The sequence below is a fragment of the Lygodium microphyllum genome, chromosome 2, assembly GCF_053477565.2.
Source record: "Lygodium microphyllum isolate KBCC chromosome 2, Lygodium_microphyllum_v1.1.10, whole genome shotgun sequence".
Classification (NCBI taxonomy): domain Eukaryota; kingdom Viridiplantae; phylum Streptophyta; class Polypodiopsida; order Schizaeales; family Lygodiaceae; genus Lygodium; species Lygodium microphyllum.
The window spans coordinates 3,991,871-4,011,206 of record NC_141136.1 but is presented as its reverse complement, the minus strand read 5'-3'; positions in this window follow the sequence as shown (position 1 = coordinate 4,011,206).

Here is a 19,336-nt window from a genome sequence, read left to right as displayed (position 1 = left end):
AAAAGAAAGAGAGAGGGAGACTCACCGATGAGATATGGCGAGCGTGGGACGGCTCCTCTTTGCGATGAAGGCTCCTCCTCTCCTTCGTAAACAATGGCGGCGACAGCGGCGGCAAGTCTTCTTCCTCTCCTTCTCTCACGACGGTCGCTCTCTCCCTCGCTCTTGCTCTCAAAACTCACAAGCCGCAAACGCGAAATGAAAACCGCGCTCGGTTTTGGCAGCTTTTTTTCCCTGTGGAGTGTCGCTATTTGCGACGCAAATAGCGACGCTATTAGTGACGCCAATAGCGATGCCAATAGCGACACCGCTATCCGCCGTCGCTAATTGGCGTCGCTACTAGCTCAAATCCTTGTAGTGGGATCTTCAGTTTTGAGTTGAAAGTTTTCAGGCTTGTGGTGTTAATAAGTGATCCGTAGATCTTGAGGCGGTGGGCATGGATCATCGGACGGTGAGGTTCCAAGATCTATGCCAATGGCAGCCCATCACGGGGTTTTCCTTCTGCTTGATTTGATTCAGTCATGGCAGCCATCAGTAGGCGGATGATTGGCAACATGAAATCTGTTGGGCCATTGAAACCTTCGCAACGAAGCTCTTGAAGTGTCAGTAATGGGGTCATGTCCGACTCTTGGAAAAATTCCTTGTCATTGGAGGATGTAGTAGATGATCTCCTTCAACCAAGCAGCCCGTTCTTGAAACATGAACATAACTTGCAAGAAAAGTGGTGCACTTCCTAGGGGGTGTGTCTGTCTCACTGTGTAGTGCATGGTGCCCATGCCAGTGGAACTGGGAGATGGGTCTAACCTTGGGCAAGCCCTCGGTAACGTCCCACACTTGAGGACCCAGGTCATGCAACTTCGGAGGTGCGGTGCAAAACTCAGGGTGACAGGTCTGAAAGTCCTACCCTTGATGTGCCCTAAGTGTGAAGTGGGGGAGGGGCTAGAGAGAACTCTAGATGCAGTGAGTATGGTGCACCATAATAGTGAATGAAGACTGCAAGCACTTTCTTTTCTTTTCTTTTCTTTGCTTTTTTTTTTGTGCATGAGAGAGAGAGTACATTGGGCAAGGTATGGGGCACCTATTTAGTCACAGGGCGGTCGCAGGAATTGTGATAAAAATGCGCGACTTTGTAGGTATTCCTTAATACCGGCTCTAGCTCTTAGAGGAGTGGTGGACAAAAAGGGGTGATTACACCTTGCAAAACGGGTGTTACTCATATTTTCCAATAGCTCTAAGCAGAAGACAGGGAGGAGAGTAGCGTGCATCATCAACCTCGTCGTGGCTCGACTATCTATTCCTAGGTTAAGATAAAAAAAGAGTGGAGGAAGACGGGCTTCCTCTACTGCAGGTTTCTGGAGTAGTAGGAATTTGAAGAGATCTCCAGTATTGAGGCGACTGGCAACATGTAATTCCTGTTCGGTGAGGAATTGGTCAATGTAGGGGTGGGCGAGCATATGGTCGTCCAAATGCTGATTACGGGTGATGGCCAAGACCCTAAACGAGATAGGTGCCACATAAGTGGGGTCATATTCGATAGTTTTAATTGCCCTGCATTGCTCAGCATTGGTCATTATGCGACAACCTTTTTTCTCCCATTGGATCCTTAGCGTAAACCATTGCTGCAAGAATGTGGAAGGTGAGCTTGCCATCTGCTTGAGCTCTTGCAACTCCTGTTTAGGAGCAAAACTATAGGAGGCTTACGATAAGAAGTGATAAGTCTTCTAAGTGCAGCTTGATCCTTCAGGATTTCATCGTTTGCTATCAGTTCGGCAGCAATTTTGGGAACTTCAGTGGTCATAAGTTCGTATTCCTCCCAAGTGCATGGTAATGCACGAACATCCGAAGCAAGCGTTTCGTCAAGAAGGCCTAGGTCTAGCCTCTCGTAGCTTCTAGCAAATGTAGTGAAAGTTTCGTTTAACATTTTAATGCAGGTTATTAAGTCATCCCCAGAAGTTGCGGCAAGGTCCTTAGCCAAAGAGAGGAAACGTCATATTGCGTATGACGGTTTAAGACCCGCTGGCGGGGCTGGTGCAACTGGATTGGATAGTTGTGACTTCCTCATCGGTGTCACGGGTTGGGCCTCGCATTCTGAAGCACTTTGAGATGCTGCAGGAAGCTCTAGAGGCATGGGGGTTGTACTAGGTTCTGAGTGAGCAGTCATAGTGGTTTGTAAGTTCTCAAGATTAGGTAGGTTTAGGGCCTGTGGCATTTGTTTTGGTCGACAGATGAGCTGAGGCTTGCTAGCCACCACTGGCCCTGGCCTGCTAACTGTGTTCTGGGCACCACTTGTGCAAGCCTCTCTCATTAGGGTGAGATTGCTTGTAGATGAGCTTCTTAGCTGGCCATTTTTAAGCACCCAAATCCAGGGATTGCCCTTGTAGTATCCTTGTGCCCGCAAGAGATCTTTGGGAATCCAGCGCGGCGTGGTTGTGTGTCTACGGCGATAGCGCCGAGACTGCCTCTTGGGTCGGGACGGTTGATAATTTGGATGTTTAGGATCATACTTGGGTGGTCCACCCGGATGTGGTTTTTGCCGTTTCGGCACCCATAGAAACTTGGACTCTTTGGCCTTGTAAGCACTCTTGGTGGGCGTGGGTCTGGGGTTGAGAGCTCGGCACGAGGCCGTAGTTTCCGTCTGTTCAGACTCGGGCTGAAGCATGGTCGTAGGGGTTTCTACCGGTGGCTTCGTAAAAGTGGGGAAATTAAGACAGCCCTTGCTGAAAGTTGTCACTATGCACACATTGCCAATAGTAAGATGTATGCGATTTAGGTTGTAATCCACATTATAGTTGGTTTGCTTCTTGAAAGTGCGACCCAATAGCGACACATTGCCAGCTCCTTTATTGTCAAGTAACACATGAAGAAGGCTGGTAAACTCTCAGACTCGATGGAAATGACCACCTTGCACTTCCCTAGGAGTGGGGAAGTGGTGCCCCCAAACGGGGTGAGTTTAGCGTTAGTGAGCTGTAGTTGAGGTTGACCAATGCGTGTCCAATGGTCATGTGTCAAGATGTTGTAATCAACACCTTCATCAATCAAGGCCTTGAAAGAATACACTGCTCCTGCTGCAACTGTGATCCGCAGGTACGCTGGTGCCACTGCTTCTTCATCCTGATCTGTAAGGTCAGTTACAGTAGCCATGCGGACATTCAGTGGGGGTTCTAGCATGGGTGGCTCATGTAATGGATGTGAAGGAGGATAGTACTTCTTAATGCGGCTGCTGTTAAAAAAGCCTATTCCTTCACCGTCAAGTGTCTCCAACTCGACATTCTCGGTCCTACCGATCATGCATACTCTGAAAGGCCCTAGCCCCTGAAACTTCATCTTCTGTTTATGTCCTTTTACCGAGTACAGCAGAACAAGGTCCCCTTGTTCGAAGTCTCGCTGTGTGACATGCTTGTCAAACCACATCTTTCGTCGGGACTTTTCACAAATCAGAGAGTGAGTGGTGAGGAGACGCGTCTCCGTTAAGCGCTCGAGTTCCACTAAGCGGTTGGTCCAAGCCTCTCTTCCCTCCCAACGCTCCTAGACTGCTAGTCTCAAACTAGGAATGAAGAATTCTAAGGGCAAAATGGCTTCAGTTCCGTACGTCAACCTAAAGGGCATCTGTCCTACAGCCGTTTTATAAGCTGTGCGATAGGCCCACAAGGCCGCCATTAGCTTGTTGTCCCAGTCACTTCTCGAAGTAGACACGACTTTTGTAAGCACATTGACTAGGATTTTATTTGTGGCTTCGACTTGGCCATTAGCCTGAGGGTAATAGGGAGAGGACTTCCGATGAATTATTAGGAAGGTAGAGAGCAAGTGGGCAATCACTTCATTAATGAAGTGTGTGCCTTGGTCGCTTACAAGTTCGATTGGACAGCCAAACCGTGGGATTGTAGCACCTTTCAGGCTATTGTATCCCCACTAAAGTGTCCTCCAGCTATTCCACCATGTGCTTCGTTTAATGCGTTGTGCATCTCATGCTCACACACGCATTTGCGCAATAAACCGTCTTGTCCCAACCTGTAGAGTTGGCTAGCTATCAATTGGTATGGCTGAATTTTCAAGATGAGTCTCTTCAGCCTGGCCTTCTCAATGGGTCGCTCTAGTAGTCCATTTTCTAGCACTTGCACTATGTCGTCGGCCCAATATGGCGTCAGATCCACTCTAAATAATTCTCGTTCACTAGACAAGTTAAAAAGATGGGTGTCCGGTAAATCGTCAGGCACGCCTTGTCCAGCGGCTTCTCCTGTGGGTATGCGGGACATGTGGTCAGCCATGTAGTGCTGCTTTCCTTTGCGTACAACTACAGAGAAGTCAAACTCCAGTAAAAGGAGTAACTATGCCCCCCATAGCGCAAGGCTTGTTCACAAGATACAGTAGGGCTTCATGGTCAACAAAGAAGACAAAGGGAGTGGCCAACAGGTAATGCCTAAATTTCTTTATCGCAAATACCATGGCCAACTCTTCCCTTTCCGTCGTGGAATAGTTCATCTCGGTCTCTGTGAGTTGCCTACTGGCAAAACTCATTGGGTAATCCAAGTTATGCTCACCAAGATGGCATAGCACGGCTCCAATAGCGAACTTAGAGGCGTCTATGTGCACATGGAATGTTATGCTCCAGTCTGGGGCTCGCAAGATTGGTGCAGTCATAAGAGCCTTTTTCAACTCCTCATATGCGCGCTGGCATTCCTCCATCCACTCAAACACTATCAATAGCTTGTACAAAGGTCTAGCTATTAATGCATAATTTAGCACAAATCGTCGATAATATCCAGTGTGTCCCAAGAAGCACTGAATTCCCTTGTAGTTGTCGGGTGGCGGTAGGTCAACAATGACTCTGACTTTGGAAAAGTTAGTAGCAATGCCATTCCGTGACACTACGTGCCCCAAGATGCATCCGTGTTTTACACAGAACTGGCACTTTAAGGGGTTTAGCGGGAGGTGGTATAGCCTACACCTTTCAAAGACAGCTCTCAATTTCTTCAAGTGTTCGGCCCAACTAGAGTGTAAACATAGGTCGTCTACGAACAGTTCCGATTCGCGCCTAAGCATGTCCTTAAAGATAGTGCACATTAGGTGCTGGAAAGTTGCAGGTGCATTCATTAGCCCAAAAGGCATGACAATGTAGGCGGATATGGCCCATTCCGTGGCAAAGGCAGTCTTGTGCCTGTTGTCGAGGTGCACTTGCACTTGATTGTAACCCGAGAAACCATCCAGAAAACTGTAGGCTTCCTTCCCTGCTACCCTCTCCAGCATGTGCTCGGTGTAAGGTAAAGGATAGTTATCCCTTTTCGTAGCAGCATTCACCTTTTTGTAGTTTACGCACACTCGGATTTTTCCATTTTTCTTCATGACAATCAAGATAGGTGACACCCAGTCCGTGTGCTCGATCTCATATATGAAACCTGCCCTCATGAGTTTATCAATCTCCTCCTTCACTGCATGGGCGTGCTTGGGATTCATGGGGTAAGGTCGTTGTTTTGTTGGCACTGCATCTGGAACCATTGGGATGTTATGAGTCACAACTTTGGGGTCGAATCCCTTAAGTTCGTCCAATGTCTAGGCAAACACGTCAACGTACTCTTGCAGGAGCGCAACAAGTTTGGTCTCTTCCTCCTCCGCCAAGTCATCTGCGACGAACACCGGTCTTGGTTTTTCACTTTTCCCAGCCAAGTTAACCTCTTTGACTTTGGCGGGTCCCTCGATCAGTTCACTAGTCTAACCTTGTCTTTTTGCACCTAACAGAACCACCACTCTATCACCCTTTTTGAATTTTGTAAACCGTTTGGGTAGATCCCGTGGTTTCCTCTACCTTTCCGCTTCTGAGTCCCTTGCTTGCTTCCTGGCCTCCTCTTTTAGCCTCCTGTGCCTCAAGTGGACTGGCAAGTCTCCCTTGGTGCGTTTGACCTTAGAGGGTTGCGGTATCTCGGGATCACTCTTAGTGCTAACTTCCAACTCTGGGTTGAACTCACATCCCTCACTTGAGGAAGGTGTTTCCCCAGGGGGTCGTAGTTCCGTAGGTGAATTTGTCTTGAGCACTGGGATTACCCATCGTTGTGCTACTCCGGCTTGCTCGTAATCTACGGCTTCTATTCGTTCCAGCCAAGATCTGTCACACTCCATTAGTATGACTCCTTTTTCGTTTCGACTGATCCCTTCTTTCCTAGGCCTTAAGTCTGCCCTAATTTGCTCTATCGCTTTTCCCTCCGTGTCGTACTCTATCGTGTCTACCTCTTCTTCACTCTCTTCTCCCGTAGAGTGACAGTCCTCATACTCCTCATCGTCCGGGTCCTATCCTTCTGACTGCTCATCATCCCCTAAGCTTCCCTCTTCAGTCTCCTTGTCGTCACTAACTAAAGCCCAGTTATATAACAAGTTCAGGTCGTGGACCTTGGTCCATCTCCATTCTGGTTTAGCTAGAAGGTCACGTAGAGGTTTTAAGTTAGCAGCCAAATTGCCGTCCAATTTATCAGTCAGATACTCTACGATTTCCTGAAGCTCTAATTTGTTGTTGGGGATGTGGGACGAGGCCGGTTTGCCTGGGTTGAGTGAGCTTCCTGCCATCATGCAAAGCGGCACAACTCGCTCCTCAGTTGGCATGGTAGCGGTTTTAGCAGCTTGCTGATGTGGTCCTTCCTCATCCGAGAATGGTAGGTCAATGGTTGCCAACACGTGCATCCAATCCCTCTCATCCTCAGGGCAAGGAATATATCTAGCGAGCGATCCATAGGGCTTGGTTGGTTGAGTATCACCTTTTAGCATAGCCGAGATGGCAGCTAGGTCGGTAGGTGTCGTCGTCCAAGTGTCCATTTCTACCCTCACTGCACTAGTTCTGTTCCCTAGGAAAATCAATCCATTGCCCCAATTCTCTATGACTTGTGCATTCCTCATCCAAGGTCGGCCTAATAGTATGTCGTAATCCACTCCCTTCATGACAATGAAGTTTACCAAGAATTGCACACTGGCAATCTTTACCGGCCAATTCTTTAAGACCCCAAATGGTCTTACCTTCATTCCATTTGCTAGTATGACATTGAATCTAGTAGTCTCTACAGGAGGGTTTCCCCATGCCTCTAGGACCGCATGGTTTAGCACACTAACACCGGCGCCTGTGTCTACAATTCCTTTCTGAGTCATGTCTCCTAAGGCTAGGACGGGCAAAACTGCGTGCATTTCAGTGCCTTCCCAAAAAGCATTGATGTGCAAAGACTTAGGATCTGCATGTAGAGTTAGACTTGGAATCCGTGTAACTGCATCATGATCTTGCGGATCAGCACCCGCAAGTTCTGCATGTCCCTCGATCGAGTCTTTTAACTCTTGCCATAAGGAGTGATTTTGCCTAAGCAGATCCTCCATGCTTAGAGTTACTGGAGTGGACAGCAAAGTTGTGAGGAGGCTATTGGACCCTTGTCTTCCTCTGAGGCTGGCAGTTCTAGGCCATGCATTCTATCTGCCCTGGTAAGCTTCCCTCCGGCCTTGCTGCTGAGTCACTCCTAGTGATACAGGCATGCTCCCAGCCTATGGTTTTGAGGGTAAGACTGGTGTGCTAACACCGGAGAAGTCGTCCATAGGGTCTTCCAATATGGGTTCAGCATCTTCGAGGTGCTTTTGGGCGTCCTTGACCCACTCCTTGACCTTGGCTATAGCTTCGAGTTTCCGTTTGGGATGGGGATATTCCCCTACCTTGGCACTCCCTAGCTCTGCTATCTTAGGAGCCGAGGTCTCTGCCTCTGCGTCAATGACCTTCTTTCCCGTTACCAACGTAGTCGTTTCCTCGGTTTTAAGGGTTATCTTCACATCGGTTCTCTTTTTCCGTCTCCTTTGGCTTCTCTTCCCTATTGAGGTTACATCAAGGTTACCTGGCCCTGGCAAGGAGATGCCTGCTTGTTTCGTTTTAGCTCGCGTCATAGCATATAGTGGGATGGGCGTATCCTCACTACCAAAAGTTTCAACTCCAAAGCGCCCCAAAGGCACCAATGGCATGTTGGCAGCGCTCGTTGATGGCTTCCGCCTAGGATAGTCAGGAAACAGATGTGTGATTCCACACTCTGTGCACCGGAGATCCGCTTTGTCTTTGTTAGCTTGTTCTTGCTCTGGGCAGTGTGATGAAATGTGGCTTGGGTGGCCGCAAGTCCAGCATGTGACTGGATCCTGGCTAGGCCCTCCAAAGCCTCTCCCTTGTCCTCTTCCTAAAGCCATCACCGGCACTGGCCGATAGTCCATCAGGACTGGCTTGCCCTCCTCGTCGTAGGATATGTACGGATTGACATATGTATCTTCCCCATTAGGCTCCTCCACAAAGTGAACAGGAGCATCGCTAGGTGGGTGAGTCACAAAAGGCCCTGGTGGCCTGGGTATACCAGTTGGGTTCATCTCCAGCCTAGGCATGACAGGTCTTGAGTCAGTTGGTGCTGGAAGAGCTAACTGGGTTCCCCTGCCCAAAGGTTGTACTGTTGCGTATATGGGAGTCTCCTCGGCATTCTGCAATGCGCTGCATCATGTCCGAATCTACCGCAGTTTGAGCACGGCCGAGATCTAGGATCTTGGCACTCCACTGGGAGGTGATTGCCACCGCAGTATACACATTGTACATGTGATCTCGCAGGCTTTCTAACGAGCTCTTGCAACCGCGCAACCTCCATTCTCATCTCTGCCATCCCTTGGTCATGGTCTACACTCTTTCCCTTGTCCTGCGTGCTAGCAGTTGCTTTTCCCCCTAAGGTGGTTGATCTCTTAGGGTCCCTCTGGCTTGCACTATCTCGGTTGGTAGTCCTCATGCTACGTTCCCTAAGTTGATCATCTACGCGTATTGCCTCCTCGAATACTCGAGCTAGCACGTCTCGTTGTAAGGTGGAGTTACTGGCCAAAGCCTTGTAGAGCTCCTCACTCCGAATCCCGTTCATGAACACTGTAGACACTGCCCTCTCAGTGGGTCGCTCATTGGCAGGGATTCTCTTTAGAGACTGCGCACCTGAGTGACGTAATCTCTAACGTCCTCCTACTCCCTTTGACTGATATTCATCAACCTAACAATGAGGTTATCCGAATACCCCGCCTCCGAAAACCTCTTGATGAAGAGGCCCTTAAGGCGAGCAAAGTTTGTACGTTTTGTGTCATCCAGACTAGAGTACCAGGTCCTCCCCTTGTTGCCTAAGCACAGGCCGAACGCTTGAGCTCGCTGCGCAGGGTCAGTAAGACCGTTTGCCTCACATACTTGCTCGAACTGCTCCATGAAGCTGTACGGGTCACTGCTAGGTTCGTATCGAGCTAGTTGTTTCGCTACTATGGGGATTCTAGCCTACCCTTTAGCCCCTTGCGTGACTCCCAATCTTGATAGTAGCGTGGTGGCTAGGGCAGTAGCACTTTGTTCCATGGATGTATTGTCCATGTGTCGCTTTGCCACCACCAGTTCACTCAACATCATGCCAGCCTCTGCTGCCCGTTCCCTCTCTACGTTTGGTTCAGACTTGGCTGCCCCAGCTAGGTCTAGTACTCATCTAGCCTCGTACATATCCACATCTTGCTACAGCCTTCTAGCCCTTTGCTCATGGTTGTAGGCAATTATGCCTTCCAGTGCTCTCTTGATAGTTCTTCTCTCTTCTTCCAGGTTAGCCACCACTTCCTCTACAGATCTACCTTGGATCTCAGTCCTGGTGAGTAGATCGTAGTCGTGGACCAGTTCTTGGACCAAAGTTGGAAATTCTCCTAAGTCTATTTCGTCTTCCCCTTGGTCGCCTCTTGATCTCGACATTGTTTCTGCTTCCAGCTCCACGAGATTGTCGATGAATCCAATCAGCTCCGGCAGCTTCCACTCCTCTATCTTGTTGCTTCTTGTGTCTTCGTGTTTTCTCCAGGTACTACTAGTAGGGCGCTCAAGCACCTGTCTAAGTCTTGGGGTCTCCTCCTACCAGTGGGTTCCTTAATGTTATTAGGTATCCAGATGTGTTCCTTGTTATTTGAAAGCAGCGGCGCTCCTTACTCACATGTTGTGCTTAGTGCTTTCGTGGTGCTTGGTACGAAAACATGCTTTTCTCTTTTCTTGTTGTGCAGGTTTAGTGGAGCAAAAAAGTGAAATGCCGACGCAGAAAGCGTTTAATGCAAACTCCACCTTGTTTCTACCCACGTTCTTAGCCTAATTTGAGTTTTCAACTCGATTCTCGGCTATTCTATGGTCTTTCCGCACCGTGAGTTTGATTAATCTCTGAGGTTCTAATGGCCAAACTGGGTCCTGGGGGTGTTCAGGGTTGCATCCTGGGGTCAGGTATGTGGTAAGGTCAGCAAAAGATCCTTATCTTTTTGTTCTGGCAAGATGGTACGATTCTGGGAATCGGACAGGGCCGGTCCGACTCTGGGAGTCGGGGACGGTCCGATTTTGGCAATCGGACTAGTCTGGTCCGACTCTAACAATCGGACGGGGTTGGTCCGATTCTAGGAATCGGACCAGGAGGATGGTCCTATTTTTGATGTGGTCTGACTATGGACTGGTCTGAGCCCAACCCCAATGGTCCGACTACAACAGTCAGATTCTAAGGGGCAGTCCGAGCGCCATGTGGCACGTCCGATCGGGTGGGTCTGATTCTGGCAATCAGACCAGTCTGGTCCGACTCTCTCTCTCAGTCGCGGGACGCTCCAATCTTGAGAGTCAGACGGTCCAACTTCAGAACTCGGGTGGTCCGATTTTGGGGATCGGACCAGTGCGGGTTGGTCCGACTGCGTCGGCGGCAGGCGCGATTTCGACGCATTTGAATCCTTCCTAATGCCTGCTGCACTCAATCACCACAAACTCCCCATAACCGATTAGAGCGCCAATGGAACACATTGGACTCACCTGAAGCAGTACGAATCGAATGCGTCTAGAATCGGGGTCGCGTTTCCTCGTCCTGTGAACCAGAAACTCTCTTTCTCTCTCTTTGTCTCTCACACAAGGCCAACTAAAGAAATGAGGTCTGTCCTGGCTTCCCAAACCTCTTAAGGTCCTTTCCCAGCACTGCAGAACCTTACAACCAGTTCCCTGTCCCTGTTTCACCCAAAAACTTGAATCTGGGCCCCTGTTTTCCTATTTCCAGCAGCAACCAGAACCCCTATTTTCTCTTTTCTCACCCTAATCTAACCTTAATCTAGTGCAGGCAATATGAAAAACAGAAATGCAAAACAGTAGTCCTAATCTAAGGCTTCCAACAAACCCAAATACTTACCTGTTCCACGGATTAAAACCTCCTAGATCTCCTAGTTATCTGAGCACTAGTTCAGGCTACCTCTCACATAGCCGACGCGCAATACCTACCTTACGGGTGTAGTGAGCTTACCTTGATGCTCGATCGAGTACCCTCCTCTCTCTTGCACACCGGCAGCTCCACGATCCTTGAGGCAAGCTCAAGCAACCTCAATCCCTCTCCCATGAGCTTCATCCTCCATAGCCACACGCGAGACAAGAGAAGAGAAGAGAGGAGGAGAAGATGAAGAGAGAAGATGGAGAGCTTCTTCTCCAAGATCCCTCACTCTCACACAATCACTCCCTCACTCCCTCACACTTTCTCAATCCCTCTCTCAAGCACAAGCAAGAAGGCAAGAAACAAGAGAAGAAGAAGAAGAAGCTTTTGCCACACACAAGAATGAGCTTCTCATTCACTTTTCAACTTTATATACATGCCCTAATTTCCATGGGCGGTCATCTCCCTTTTTTACATGGCCGGCCATTAGCCTAGGCCCCTTTTCTCATTGTCCTTCTATCTTTCTAGCTTCCTTTCCACCGCCTGTCTACATTTACAAATTGCACGGGTGAGAGCCCGGCACTCTTTTACAAGATTTCAGGGTGTGCCTTTTTATTTTAAAATGCGCCTTTTCCCTTTTGCATTTGCCTTGGACTTTTAAGGTTGCCCTTGTGCTTTTGGTCTTTTTTCCTCTTCTTTCTTCAGTCGGGCTACCTTTTTTCCACCTTTGCCCTGCGTCTTTTCCACTTTCTTTTGCTTTCTTCGTGTTGGGGTTAACAGAGGATAAGGAACTACTTGATATTATTCTAAAGTTGAATTTACATAAATAAGGGCTCTTATGGTAGAGAGTCATAGGAGGATGTGCATGATAGAGAAAGCTGACACACACAAGAGTGAATGAGTGAAAGCCAAAAGTTAGCACATAATGAGAGAGCAAGAATAAGATTGGAATAGAAAGTTGAGCAAATAGTGATGCAGTTAGAAAAATTGAATGTTGAGTTGCAATATACTTTGCAAGGTGGGCTGAATTTATCATTAGAAACTGGAAAAGTCACAGGGGAGCCAGGAACCGAGTCAGATTACAATTGGGAGAGGCAAGCATGAAGCTTCAAAAGAACAAGTGGTACCAATAAGGGTAGCTTGAAGAAGGGGTCAATTGCTATGGAGAAGAAAGAAGAAGACACAAAAGGAGAGGGTCAAAACAGTGATGATTTTGTGGGTTATGATAACTTTGCACTGAAATAGTAGGATATAAAACAAATGAAGACTTCGTTGATCATATGATAGAGGACCACAATATATATAGTCCTTCAAAACATATAGGTTCCAATCTTCAAGGATCTAGAGGAAGTGCTAAGAGTGTTATATATGGTTATGAGAGTACCTGTGTGACTTACAGATTTCACACAATAAACCACTTGCTACTTTGATAGACACAAAGACAAAAGCACAATGGTGGGAGAAAGTACAATTAGGATAGTTGAGGAGGAAGGGGCTATATAATAATCCTAGATTAGTTCTCTCAAGTATGTTGTCCTCCATGGCAAGTAGTACACCATATGTAGGAGGTCCAGTATTAGCTCCTCATGCTGTGTATATGATGAGTGAGGATGTGACACCGTCATCAATGCCATATGCTAGATTAAATCTGTATTTGGTGCCCTTAATATATCCACCATCGATAGTCATCGCATCTACAGAACGGAGTCTAGATGAGTTTAAGATGGTTGAGCCAATAGCCAAATCTTTGGTAGATATGAAGAAAGAGATCTTAGTTGAAGTAAACCCCAATGTAAAGGGAGTTTATAATGTTAACCAGCATGCTAGTGCGATTAGATCAACTCTAGTATTTGGTCAAAGGAATCCCACACCACCAAGGTCCAACACATGGTGCGGAAAATGTCATGGTTTCGGTCATTTAACAATAAAATACCCCACATCAAGTACAGTGGTTCATGATCAGTCTTGAGAAATTTGTTATGCAAGTATTGCTTAAGAAGCATTCACATGGAGGATCAATGCTAGGTTAAGCAAACTCATTTGCGACAACAAGTAGCCCAAATGCAAACAAATTATAATTATATGGATAGTCAAAATGTGACTTATCCAATAGGATCTCCTAATAGGCTATTTATGCCGAGAGGTATGCCAAACTAGGGGACACCTCCAATGCCAAGGAATTAAGGACAGGGAGGATATTCTAGAAATGAGAGGGACCTTCACCGTATAGAAATCCTAATTTTAGAAGTAATAATAATGCAGGAAAAGGTAGGAAAAGGTGTGGCTTGCTGGAGATGTGAGCAACTTGGACATGTGGCTAGGTTTTGCCCAAATGAGCACAAGAGAAAGGATTATGTCCCTTTGTGTGCGTCATTATGAAAAGGATTGCCCAAGGGAAGGTATATCTTTGCAAAGCCAAGATAAGGTAAAGGCATGACTAACTCGACTGCAAACCTAATAGAAATTACAAAGGATTTGGAGGTAAGGCCAATTAAGAAAAAACGTGTCACCTTTAACTTAGATGTAATGATTGGGGCAATCACTCGATCAAAATCAAACCCAGTAATTATCTTAGATAAGGAACGGGGTCCAAGTTTGACTGAGCCTAATAGTGCTAAGGTTGAGACTTCAAAACAAGAGAAACCTTTACCAAAACACTCAGAAGATCGTGATATAGAAAAAGATGCGATACATTCACCACCTAATTCAAAAGATTGGCCTTTGCTTTGCCCATTCGTTTAAATTTCCCAAAGATTAAGGAAGGACTGGCTCCATTTCCTCAAAGACTAAGAGGATAAAAAAAGGTGAAGATAATTACAAGGAGAAAGGAAAATCTTTTTATGTATGGGATGAACTAGAAAGTTTACAATTGTCTATTAATGTGAGACAATTACTAGAAATTTCTCCTACTTGTAGAAGAGAGATATATAATAGATTAGTACGATGAAGGGCTAAAAGGAGTAATCATATGACTGTCTCGCCAAATACAAAAATTGCTAATATGAATAAAGGTGTTTGACTTATAAGAATCATGGATTTATTATTGGATCCAGGGGCTCCAGTTGTAGGCATGAAAGTGATGAAGCACATGATATTTGGGGCTCAATTTAATGGCAAAGCGATAGTGAATTTAATGACAGAAGAAACAATATTTAAGTTAGGGTTGAATGACAAGAAGGAGATTACAAGTATTGTTCTACGTTTAGTTGATCAATTAAAAGTGATGCCCTTAGGTCTCTTACGTTAAATTCCGATTGTGATCATGGGGTTGAACTTTAGCATTAACTTTTTGGTAGTGTCACCTATTCAATGAGCTATTTCATACCCAATTCTTTTGGGTAGACCTTGGTAGTCCTAGTGCAACCAAAGCTAGCACAAAGGTATTATAACAATAGACCCAAGCATGATTGGGTACAATTGAGAGTTGTGGGGCTAGGGAGTTTTTGGATGATCCCATGGAGGAGAGCACATATATGATTCGATTTGATGGCCCTAGAAGGTCAACTACAAATGGAATACAAGAGCATGATCATTTCTAGGATTTCTTCTTTGAGTTTAATTCTTGAGTCATTACACAAGAAGAATCGGAGAACAAAATAGAGGAGACAGGTGATGAAACATGTACTGAAGAATTTACAACAATTTTGGAGATTAATGAAATGGTAATGGAGAATCCACCTATTACTTTTGCTCCTACGAAGATGGACGAGATTCCATTTGGGTTTAATCAATTACCTTTGTCTATTCAATGGCTCTAGTTCCATTATAGGAGAGAGAGAATATGAGAATCCCATAGTAATAGGGGTTGCAAGTCTTTCCAATCTCTATCTGGTAAAGAAGATAACGATGATCCTTTGAATGGCGGAATTGTCTTGTGTTATGTTACAATGATAGGTTGGGAAGAGAAATGGGGAGATGATTTTAGTTCTCACCATAAAGTAGTGGAGAAGCCTCAAGAAATTGCATCTTATTTAGTCGATGTGCTGGAGGATGAATTTTTATGTAATAAAGATGAGGTTGTAGAGGATAGTGATCTCATTCAACCACTCCTAAATACAATCACTCAACTACAAACAAATAAAGCTGCTGCAAAGCATGAGGCATTAAAGCATAAGAAGTTGGCTCAATCCTTATAGAATAAGTTACAGCCGCCTGACTGTTTAGCAAAGTGGTTAATCACTTTGTAGGAATTTGATTATGAGATTAAGAGCAAGCCACTGAAGCTTTAGGGCATTGTAGAGTGTCTTGTGGATTTCGGAGAGCGAAAAGAGGTCTTGGCTAAAGGAAGTGACATGGAGACTTTGTTCAAGATTGATACGGCGTCTATTCCCTCCTGGTATGTTGCTATAACGCACTATCTTTCTACGGGAGAGACTGGAGCTACTTTATCAAAATCGAAGAAGAGGAAGATTAAATAGCAGGCATTAAAATTTTCCTTGATCGCAGGAACATTATATCGACAAGGTGTTGATGATATTTATCACCGATGTGTGATGCTTGACGAGGTTCCCTTTATTTTGGAAGAGTGCCATGACTCCGCTTGTTGAGGGCACTTTGCTGGGCACTTAACGGCATAGAAGGCTTTACGAGCTGGTTATTGGTGGCTGTCCATCTTCCAGGATTCATTTGACTATGTCAAGAGATGTGATACATGTCAAAGGCATGATAGTCGAGAGAACAAGAAGCGACCACTTATGCCTATTATGGCTACCCTTCCATTTGAGAAGTGGGGCATCGAATTTATGGGTCCTATTACCCCGTCTTCTACTACTCAAAAGAGATATATTATAGTAGCAACTGATTACTTTACAAAGTGGTCATAAGCACGGGCGACGAGGCAGGATAATGCAAAAGAGACTGCCAGTTTCCTACTTGCGCAAATCATCTGCCGTTTTGGTTCGCCAAAGGAAATAGTATCGGACGTGGAACCATTTTTAAACACGGTAATTAGAAGCCTAACTGAAGCATGGAAAATTACGCATAACAAAACGACCCCCTATAATTCGCAAGCTAATGGACAAGTCAAAAGTACCAATAAGTAGCTTGTGGGTATCCTATCCAAGATAGTCTTCGAAAAGAAGCAGGACTAGGATACAAAATTCTATGTGGCGGTTTGGGTGTATAATACAACGTTTAAACGAGCCACTTGCCACACCCCATTCAAATTAGTTTATGGGGAGGAGTGTGTCTTGCCCTTAGAAATTGAGTTGCTGAACATTATATTCGCAATCAATCATTCTCTAGGTGATGAAGATGCCCTATTTGAGCAGTTTACAACTATAGCCCACTTGGACGAGCTCAAATTGCAGAGTTTGTTGCACCAGGAGGTAGCTAAACGTTGGATGAAGCGGTTGCATGATCTAAAAGCGAAGAAATATACTTTTAAAAAGGGGCAGTTAGTTCTATATTACGATGCGCGTAGGGAGCTGTTTCTAGGAAAGTTGGAACCTCGATGGGATGGCCCTTACAAGATAGTTCGAATAGGTAAAAATAAGTCCACAGTTCTATTAGCCGATCTACAATGAGTGGAATTTAAGAATAAGGTTAATCTTAATAAGATTAAACCTTATTATTTCTAAATATGCTAATGCGCTAAATGCATTGCAGGTTTATGCTGGGGTTGATTTGAGACCTGCATGAGAGCTTAAATTGGTGGATGGGGTGGTTAATCCCTTATTTGGAGCACCCATATCTCGAGCAAAGATATCATCAGGGGAGGCTTATCTGGTGGAGCAAGGGATATAAAGTGATTGAGCAAGAAGACGGTACCTTTGTATGGCAAATTAAAGTTTTCTGCCATCACTGCTTACAAATCTTGACAAGCATCCCTGTTGAGTTTCATGAAGAAGGTGCGATGGAGCCGTCAGTTCATCCTCTAAATATGTTGAGCTTTGACTGTCATAATTACGAATAGGAGAGTTCTTGATGGCTGGCTGTGTAAACCCATTATGGACGTATACATTATACTTTGATGGAGGGTCCAGGGGTGTTGTGAGTAACGGATGCGTGGTTTGCGCATAGCGAATGGAAGAAGCTCCCTCTTTCTCTCTTTTACTCATAAAATTGCATACTACTCATGAGAATTTAAAAATAGACTAAAAGGGAAGGTAAAGTAAGATGAAACGACTCAAGATTGGGTTCAATCTCCCCCCGACATGAAGTGGGCAGCTCTCTTCATGTCGTATTTATAATAATATTATGAAATCTTCTTTGCCCAAGATTTAGGCCCTTTACAATCACTCTTTGCATAAAGAGTTTGAGTGAATTGAAAAAGAGATAGAGTAATCTGAATTAATGGATGCTAGTAGTTGTGTATCCCACAACTCTCTAGAACCATTAATATTTTATTGAACCATTCTTCTAAAAATCTAATAAATATTTACATAGAGGCTATGCGCACGCTTTATAAGAAATAGCGGTGCGTCTAATACAATAATCCAATAAATTCTTGGGAAAATAATCTTTAGAATGCTTGCGCGTGTGGCACGCTTTTTCCATTCTCCTTGCTCTACACATCAGGTGCTAAAAATTTAGAAAATCATGTTAGAATAATAACCAACCGAATAATTGCAGCTAGCCACATAAATCAATTAATTTGGAATTCCATACAATAATTAGTTCACGAAGACATTAATACTCGTGTGGATAAAATGGTACGACCCACGTTCACACTTGCATCGACGTCTGGAAAGGATAGGCATCCCCATCGACCTTCTGCCTAAGACAATTCTTAGGAACGTGCCCCGCATTGACGAAGGACCATTTAAGGCGCTCATCTCGCCAACGTACACACAAAGGAGAACCATTTAAGGCGCTCATCCCTTTGTGTATGTGCCACCTGGCAACAAGGGGCCCTAATAGAAAAGGAAGTGTTGGAGTAGTTATCCGAGATCTCCGACGTAGAGTTACAATGAAATTAGTTACTTATCTCGGGTTAGGATTTACTAACAACATGGCTGAGTATAAAGCCCTGATTATGGGATTGAATATTGCTAAGAAAGGTGGTATTAGGCGGTTGTTAATAAAAGGGGATTCCCAACTGATCTTAAATCAACTCAATGGGACATACACAATCTGAAATCCTCTCCTTCGTATGTATCATTGAACTGCTATAACCGTACTTGATGAATTTGAGAGCATCTCTCTTCAGCTCATTCCACGTTATTGGAATTAGTTTGCGGATTCCTTATCTAATTTTGCTTATGAAGAGGACCTCTTTTTCAACTGTGATCCTAGTCCAGATGTTACTATTGATAATGAGACGGGACCTGGTCACTTGTGGGGAATGTTATCAGACCACACATTATATGGTAGGCGATGGTTGATATGGGTCATGAGAAGAGTGGCCGAGACCCATCTACCACTATTATCTTGGACCCATAGGTTGATCCGATGACATGTTACGTGTACGCCTCTTGTTATATATGAAGGAGGTACGGGCCATAACTTGATGCATTTAGTTTAGGGTTGAGAGCCCTATTTTTCCCCTTGGAATGGAGTGTATTTGGGTATATTTGCCTTTTTCCAAGGAGGGATCTCTATGAGCTAGTTTGTTTGTTTCATTAGGCCAAGAGGGCCAGTTGCTTTAAGTAGTTAATGTCTAATTTCTTTAGGCAAAGAGGACCAATTTTTTTTAGGTTTTAATAATCTATCTCTTTAGGACAAGAGGGCCCGTTAGTTTGCAGTGAAATGTGCTACTTCTTTAGGCCAAGAGGGCCCTATCTCTATTTGGTGCAGGTACGTTTAATGCTTTGTTATTTTAGTGATTGCACCATATAGGTTGACGAAGTCGTCAGAGGGAGGCTTTGCTGCAAAGGAGCTTCTTGTGGCCATTCCAAGTGGTTTCATCCCCTTTTCGAGTTTTTCCCTTAAGCAATTAATGATATATGTGCGGGTAAGGGTTACTTTCTTTTGTTTGTTGGGGATCGGCACTTGAGGTGTGAAGTCCCAGGTTTACGCTTTGTATGTCTGGCGAAGGTCTGAGTAGTCATTGCCTCCTGCCAAGGCCTTGTCAGGCATTAAAAGACCTATGTTAGAAGGGCGTTCTAGTGGCCCTGTTCTGCCAGCCCGTTGGGCAACCGTTCTAAGAGTTCTTGCTTAGTTGTGAGGCAGTTAGAGAAGCCTGCCAGAGGAAAATGATG